This window comes from Pleurodeles waltl, chromosome 3_1, assembly GCF_031143425.1.
Source record: "Pleurodeles waltl isolate 20211129_DDA chromosome 3_1, aPleWal1.hap1.20221129, whole genome shotgun sequence".
Lineage (NCBI taxonomy): Eukaryota > Metazoa > Chordata > Amphibia > Caudata > Salamandridae > Pleurodeles > Pleurodeles waltl.
The window spans coordinates 351876040-351884581 of NC_090440.1; the positions used below are offsets into that span (position 1 = coordinate 351876040).

At 38.8% G+C, this 8542-nt stretch overlaps 1 protein-coding gene across 2 annotated transcripts in view; it reads right to left on the reverse strand.

Moving 5' to 3' along the window:
• SECISBP2L (SECIS binding protein 2 like) overlaps window positions 1-7376 on the reverse strand; it is a 435435-nt gene extending 428059 nt beyond the window's left edge. Inside the window, exon 1 of one of the 2 annotated variants that reach the window (XM_069222506.1) lies at window positions 7255-7376. The gene's annotated coding sequence lies outside the window, so the exon portion shown is untranslated. The remainder of the gene's footprint in view (window positions 1-7254) is intronic. The other variant, XM_069222505.1, reaches the window with a different exon arrangement.
• Window positions 7377-8542: the final 1166 nt, after the last annotated feature.

Below are 8542 nucleotides of genomic sequence, written 5' to 3' on the forward strand. Positions count from 1 at the left end.
GGCTCCATTTTTTGTGACCAGCACTCTCTTTTCCTCATTGTACTTTGACGGAGGGCAAGAGAGAGGGGAAAAAAAAAGTGTCAAAGAAAGAAAGCCGAGCTGAAAAAAGAACCTGAAAGAGGGAGCTAAAGGAGCAAGGAGTGTTTGGTGGAGGATTAAAGAGGTATATTGTGGAATCAAGACTACGCAGCCTTGGTATTCAGCATCCTAGACATTCAATGGCAGCGCTTGCAGGCTTCAAAGCAAAAATGTAGGTAGCTGCACTTATTTTCCAAATCAAGCACTGTTTGAGACCATCCAGGATCTTTACGTGAGGACATGGGTGAATATACGCTTTGTTAGTATGTTCCTTCCAAAATTCACATTAATCAGAAGCTAAAACAATACTAGCAACCATGGTATACACCCTCTACACTGCTCGTGTAGAATACATTTGAATGGAGTCCGCTCATTACCACTAAAATTGGACAAAGTCATGTGATGGTACTGACCAATGCTGATGAGACAATTTTGTTGCATTGCAAAACAGTGGGTATCTTTCACCTCTGCTTTAAAAGAATTGGCCCTCTGTAATAAACTAACCATAAATCAAAGCACAACCAAAATTATCACTTTTGGGAGGAAGAAAATGAGTAAATGGGTGAACTCTCTTCAATAAAATCCAATGATTATCGAGAGGCCAGGTTTTCTGAAAATTTTGGATTATTTTAATAAATCTAAAAACAAAAGGTGGTTGATATTGGGAATGCCATGGATACACATTCTACAAATCTGTTATGTCGCTCGACTACTGCAGTTTTAAAGGTAAGTAAAGCTGAACTTCACTCAAAAGTACTTTGTGCTATGACAACGTTTAGCGATTGAGGAAATGGCTTTTTGGATAATCACCAATCTGGTTGTCTGCATATCATGTTGAAAATCAGCAGCGCTAAAGAAGGTTTGTTGGCAGGTTACTGAACATAAACAGGATTACGTTAACCCTGCTACCTTGAATATTTAATAGGTAGATTTGCACTAACAGCAGTTTGGCATTAACTATCAATGCTACCTCTCCAAAAATTCATTTTAAAAAGGTTTCTCAACTTCTGTTCTTTCAGAAGGGCATGCAACAAATGCTTCTCAAAAACGTTAAGGAAATAAATTAGAAACAGTTATCTTTTCTTTGAGATTTGAAGACACTTAGATGTTCCATCGTCTTAGAAGGTAAGAGATGGTTATCTACATTTCGAACTACAACCAATACTACAGAATTCAGGTTTGGGTGGGCCAGTGTGCACTTTTCATATAAACGTGGTCTATAAACGGGGCACAGAAAACAGAACACTTGATTCAGTTAATATATCTATATCTAAGCTTCCTTGAAATGTGATTCCCTCCTAAAGCCATGCTAAAAACACTTACTTTGAGCTTTAGTGGGGACACCAATGAACTATGTGCCCACATAGTGACATGTTTATGTACGATGAAGAAACAGTTGACAAAATATGCCATGGGGTAATGGTGGCAGTAATGAAGTTAAATTTTCTAAAAGAGGCAGCATTGCCAGGATTAACTTACTTTTATTTCCTGTATTACAGGTCCAGCACTTGCCTAAAACTGTTTTACATTTGATCATCGATTTAAGCATTTATAGTTTTAAATAGTTTTGTAAACAAAGATTACTCAACTAATAAAGAAATGAAAAAAATAAATCATGCTTTCCAAAACTAAAACGTTCTATTGTCCACCAATGAATTACTTCCTAATGTACTGCATACCAGCTCTTTAAATGGGCAGGTACTGCCTGACAATAAGTACCTACACTTAGTTAATTTGAAAGAGACAGCACCTGCACTTCGCAGCAGTTCTACAATACAATTAATGGGCGAGTACGGGCACTTGCTAGGAGTAAACAGGTACTAATATTTAGTACCTGCACTTCTAGATTTCCACTTTAAGCACTGCTTCAAATTCAAAGTGCACTACTGTACTGCTTATACCTGCTACTTAAATTATATTGTAATTGGGATTATAAAGGTAACAATCTGTGCAACCTGGGATTGAAGGTAGCCAAACCAGACAGTGCTGAGCCCATACTGAAAGCAATACAGTGTTTTCCAAATTTCTTAACGATATAAAATTGGGCTTCCACCTTAAATTACTAATATTCGGATTAGATATCCACAAAAGAGGTTTTCCCTGATGTGCCATGAAATTGTTTATTGTGGTATTAAACACAACTACTAGGACACAAACTCATCCCAAATAACCCATGTGCCATTAAAAAATACCCAATATGCGTGATTTTTTTCCACAGATCAATACACCATCTCCCTAACATATGCATTCCCTCCCCTTTTCACCTCCATCTCCACAGAAAGTAATGGAAGCTTAACAGGGACCTACTTTAGCAATATAAAAGGCCACTTATACTGGCTGCGATAAATGTGCTCAAGTGAGCCATTTGACATCCATGATCTAGAGAAATTAGCTAATAAAGGTTTTTGGCCTAGCTGTAAACACTTTGGAGTCTGTTGTCAGTGACCAAATATTTATTTATAACATCTGTAAAACACTGTAGATTTCATTTCTTAGATAGTAAAGAGCCCCAAAGTAAAACTGGATGCCATCTGAACTGTTATCTAATGCTTGCCTTGATTAATTTTACTGTCTATGCAAAATGATAAATGTGTCACCCTATGATTGCACTGAAATGTATCAAAGCTAAAACCCCAAATTGCATAGGAAATGTACTTGTGAAATAGGAGCTTTCACAAGAAATGTGTAGACATGCAACACAAGTTGTTTTAAAATAAATTAACTAACTACTGAAGAAAGACACTTTCTCAATAATTTTTTCATTAGATTTCGGAGATATTTTTAAGCATTAAAAGGAGCCAATTACGTCTCAGAGCATTACAGTCCAAACAAACAATGTGTATTAGGACTAAAATGGTTCTTTGTTTCAGTGAAATAGCTACAATAGTCACCAACAGCTGCAGGAACAGAAGATGGTACTAGCTGGGTCGGACTGGTAAGCTTTTACATTTAAGAGAGTTTCTGTTAACCACAAGAACAACTGCAACTTGAAAGCAACTCGAGTTACTGCTTTACTAAATAAATTGAACAAATCTTTGGAATCTACTGCCTAAGTATTTAGCAACTGGTCAAGTCTCAACCATAGTAAGAAATTATTCAGAAATGCTTCTTAAATGCTTGAAGTGATATAGGTGCCTAGGTAGTTTCTCTCTAAATGTGAGTGACCAATAAACATCTTCTAAATGTGCAAACGAAATCCTACATAAGCATCTCCCCCGTGTCCACAGACCAGATGGCCCAAAACTGAAAATTAGTTTTGAATTCAAGTGTGTGGGAACTGAATTAGACTTAATGCAAAGGCTTTAAAGCTCAAAAGACATTGTTCAATCATGACGTGTATTGGAAAGAATGAGAAATATGTAGTTGAACAAGGAAATACCAGCAAGACATTTCACAATGAAAACAGATGACGCTCTGTCAGCTTTAAGCAAACATTGCAATATGATGGGGTGGCATCGGAGCTTTAATACGTAACCTCACATATCAAATTACGAGCCTCCTCACTCACTTACCCAAACATACCAACACTAAACTAACAGTCACAACGTAGTGCGAATTACTTTCGATTTCCGAATTTTTCTGTTGCCTTTCCAGTCTTTCCAAGAACTGTTTTCATTTCCAGTATCGACACAAAATAGAGCTGGTTGACTTAATTATTCTTTAAAGGACACTGATTGCAGTGTCTGAAGTTTTCTGCGTAAATCTCTTTGTATTTTGTAGATGACGGGCTACAGCTTTATGACAACTATCAAAAACAAAACTGGTCTATGCATATCGATTTTCTTAGTCTTAGTGAAATAATGGAACGCATGGTGACTACACAAAAAGAGTGAATCGTGACACAAAAAGTGTCTTCTGTGTAAAGAGATTACACTAGTGCACTTAATTTTAAAGAACAGATTTTCCTATAATGCATGTTACAGACAAAGTATAGGCAAGAGTAAAATGATGCAGCTCATTGCAGTTTCCCACATTCACGGTGCACAGCTCGGATGAGTGATTTTGAAAGCTTTGAATGTTTTAACTTTGGAGACAAGATAAGTAATGTGTCCTCCTAGGTAGACTTAAAACACACTATCTAGTCTTGAAAAAAGTCTTGAGTAATCACAACTCTACCTCTTAGCAAGGTTAGCCTATTTCGAATGAGCAATTGAACTGTAAGATAGTAGTGAGTGAAAGCTGTAAAAACCAATGAACTCTGGTGTGCAGTAAAAATAAAAAGCTTGTAAAAATTGGTGCTTGTCAGGAGAGTAACTGTTGAGCTAAAACACAACAATGCCAGAATTTAAGTTAAATGTGAATTGGTTAAGACACAACTATACCACAATTTAAAGACATTGTTAGATTACCCAAGCATCAATACCGTTGTGCACTACTACTAGAAACCTCTGTTATTACTGGTGAGAAGCAAGGATATTTTTGAAGGTAGGTATAACCAGGGCTTTAAGTGGACCGGGCCCAGTCGGTGCTGGGCACCGGCAGTTATTAAAAGCAGGTGCTGAAACAGGTCCCTATCGGGCTGTCCATTTTTACTCTTTACATATGAGTCGGGGGGCACACTATGCTAAGCACAAATTTTTAGCTTACGTTTTAAAGCCACGCCCCTTTGGTAGACCCCCTCAGTTTTTTCATACCACAAAGCTATTTACATCCTTCTGAATTCTGGCAGTTTTACTTTTAGGGCGCATTTCAGTCAGCAATGTGAAGGAGCTGGATCCCCAGTTACACAACTCTCACTGGATCCTTGCATTGATTTCAAATAAAAGATCTAAGACACAAAAGTCCTCAATGTCACACTGCCAGACTGTACACAAACCCTATAGTGATCTGTAATACGCGGCAGCACGTTTTCCCTGAAAAATAATTCAAAGAGATGTTATATACTAAGAACAGCTCCGAATAATATTCTGGCAGATGGCTCAGTGAATAAATGCCTATCGTTGACACCTGCCGTGACCTGCAGGTCACAAGCTAGAGTTCCAGCAATGCCAATTCAGCCTTTCATCCTTCAGAGATCAACAACTGGATTACCATAACACTGGGTAATAGTAAAACCTATCCTTTAAATAACTTACAAATGGCAGAAGCGATTGTTAAAGCAGCATAGAAAACATTATGACTAATATCATAAAAATCAAGAAAATATGTCTGTTTGGTGTAGTATCTCAAATTTAAAAGTGGCCAACATAGCTCAGAAATTCTGGAAATTGGAGACACTGTGCCCATCTGGCTAGATCACAGTCATGGCCATTGGGATCGTGGGGCAGAGGAGCACCAAATTATGTGGCTGGGTTGACTAGATTATACTTCAAGAAATTGTAAATGATGTGGCATAGCGTGGCACTTTTTAGGGGCGAGCGCAAAGCGCTCCGTCCCTCTTCTAATTTCCCTTTAGGGGGATTTTAACCATGCCCATGTTACGTCAGTCACTTACATTGGTTGGTGGGCTTGCCTTTTAAAATCTGCTTGTTTTCATTCGTGAAAGGCATGCATACGTCATGCCTTTTCCAGTTTTTAGCCCTCCTCGAGAGCACCAGTAAACTACAGGAAACCTACGAGGCTCTATGTTTTCTGGACTACTTTTTCTCTGCACTCCTCAGCGCGATCGCGCTGTGTTTTACACAGCGCTATCACTCTAGTTTTTTTTTTGTTTTTAATTTAATGTGGCAAGAAAAGTCAGATTAGGCGTTTACAACCCTAATAGCTCTGACTTGATGTAACACGAGACCCAGTGCATTGCAAATGCTTGTTTTTTTATAGCATTACTTCACTATTTTGTCATTTTTTAGGGTCGAGCCTGCGTCGCTTGCGCATGCGTTTCGCTAAGCAAGACGCTTTAGTCATTAAAAAGGGCTCGGAGCCCTGTCCACGTCACATCAGTGTCTGTCATTGGCTTGTGGGCTTGCCTGTTAGAATCTGCTTGATTTTATTAGTGGAAGGCATGCACATGTCATGCCTTTTCCGGTGGATAGCCCTCCTAGATCGCATCGACCAAGTACAGAAAACATGCGAGGCTCGCTGTTTTCTGTCTGGCTCGTGGACTACTTTTTCTCTATTTTCCCAGCGCGATCTCGCTTGGCTGAAGTGGAGCGCTTTACACAGTTAATTGCACTTTTTCGGGTTATGTACATAAATGCACTTTTGCCGATAGGTGAAAAGTCAGGTTAGGCGTTTACAACGCTATCAGCTATAACACGAGCAAACGCGAGACCCGTTGCATTGCAAATGCTTGTTTCACATGGTAATACTGACTGGGCAAAGATTTCACCTCATTGTTTAACAACCAAATACAGCCGAATTGTGCCTAGATGCTACAAGAGGAATAAACTAACACACCAAAGCAGAAGGGTTAATCTTGTCTTGCACCTTTAAAAAACACAAATCAACGAAACAGAACATTTTATCCCAAACACCACAAACAAAAAGGTTCAAGAAGAAGCACAAAGTAAATATAAACACGGTTGAATGAGAAGCTCGCTGTATGTGCAAATTACCTTTAAATCTAAAATAATAACAATTTGCCACCATCTTGTGAAAACATAATAATAAACATATGCAGAAGAATAAGGTGCGCACAAATACACTCTACTGGAAATACAATGCAAGAGAACACCGCAAGCGGTGGTACATTTTGCTACAGGTAAATTTTTCAATGTTAAAAAACAGCAGTCACAGATTCTCGCTTTGTCTAAGGATAGGAAGAATGAAAAATGTTTTCATTTTGCCAGTTATTCTACAAATGCTCGAAGATATACCTTAGGTGTAATGACACAGGAAACATGAGTGTTTTTTAAAATTAACCCAGAGGGGTGATGATGACACCAGTGCGTAACATAAACACTTCAAATCAGCAACGACCTTACGTAAAATTATATATATATGTATATATAGTTAAGTATCCACTAGAGACATGACTTCCCGTTCACAAGGTTTGATTGTTAGGTAACAATATATATATACTCATTGTTTAATATAGTCCCAATTTGTGTATCTATAACGCACCTTCTTTTCACATCTTAGCACTTATTTGACAATATATTACGTCCCTGAGCCCTGAAACTATGATTAATCGCGCCGACAGTATTGTACGCCACCAGCACTGGCTGTATTATTTGGAAGTCAGCTATAGCAAATAACCAGTTTACATAGCATCAGTCTTATGTTTATCTACAGTACCTCTACGGTGGCCACTGCTTGCTACTTATACCACCCGTCCGTGCATTCAGTCTTATATCCGTCGTCCGTCTTTAATGTTTTAACGGACGTTGTCTCTCCGTAAATTTAGCACTTCCGGGTATAAAAACAACCAATCCCACAGCTAAATATAATCTGGGAGTTGGCTATGAGTGGGCGGTACAGATGATGTATACAGTGACCAAGTATTGGTGAATCGAGGCACCCCAGCCAATCCTACTGCACCATACAGAATTCTAAAGTGCTGATTGGCTGATTAGTCCGCCCGTCTCTTTCAGGACACGAGCCTTCTTACAGCAGTTCGCGGTGGTGTCCGGGATGTTGTGAGCATTGTTACTCAGTTGGAATCAGGGGTGTAACGTAACCCTCTGCAGCGCAGGGGACTCACGTTCAACAGAAGGTCAACGAATATCTGAAATTTGTGGGAAATTGAAGGGGTCCTCAAAGGGGAACGTCGCGCCGCTGGTTGGAACTCCATTCACGATACTGGTGGGCTAGCTAACAATTTATCAGGAAGAGCCCAGCCAAGGGTCTAGATCCTCTTAGACCCCGCGCAGGAGCCGAGCCATGAAAATGTTTACTATGTAAAATATAGAGCCAACACCATAAACTATGATAAAGTATTTTCAAAGTTCAAAACGTGTATTACTTTAACCTGTAAAATCTTTGACGTTATTACGTCATATTATAGCACTGTACTGATAAGTACTTAATAAAAGTTGATGACTTGAACTTAAAACCTTTCCTGTCCCGTCTCCAGACTGGCGACAATCCCATTAGTCATCTAATGAAGAAAGACAGTTGTCAAGTGAATCCTGTGGGAGGCCTAGATCATTATCTAGTAAAATTATATCCCATTAAATCAAATAAAATAGATCTTTGTACAGATGATATTCTTAACTCACGTTTTTGAATGTGCTATTATACGAGACTACGAAGAAAAATGAGTAGTGGTGAAATTAAATGTTAGTCTAATATTCCACATTTTAAGCGAAGAAGCTGCCGTTTTGTAGTAACGTCTCCGGTGACTTTGTTGTGGTTTCTTTATAAGCAGCCCCAGACAAGTTTTACAGCATCGCAGCCACCCCCAACTCCTTCAACGGTCACCCAAAGAATCTTCGCCCATGTATGTTCCATAGTGGAACTATTCTTGCACTGATATTGACCAATCAACATAGATTATGTAATATCATAATAGGCTACGCATTTGCTTCACAACACATTACCCTCTTTATAGAAACATAATTTAAGCATAAACTTAGTGCAAAGA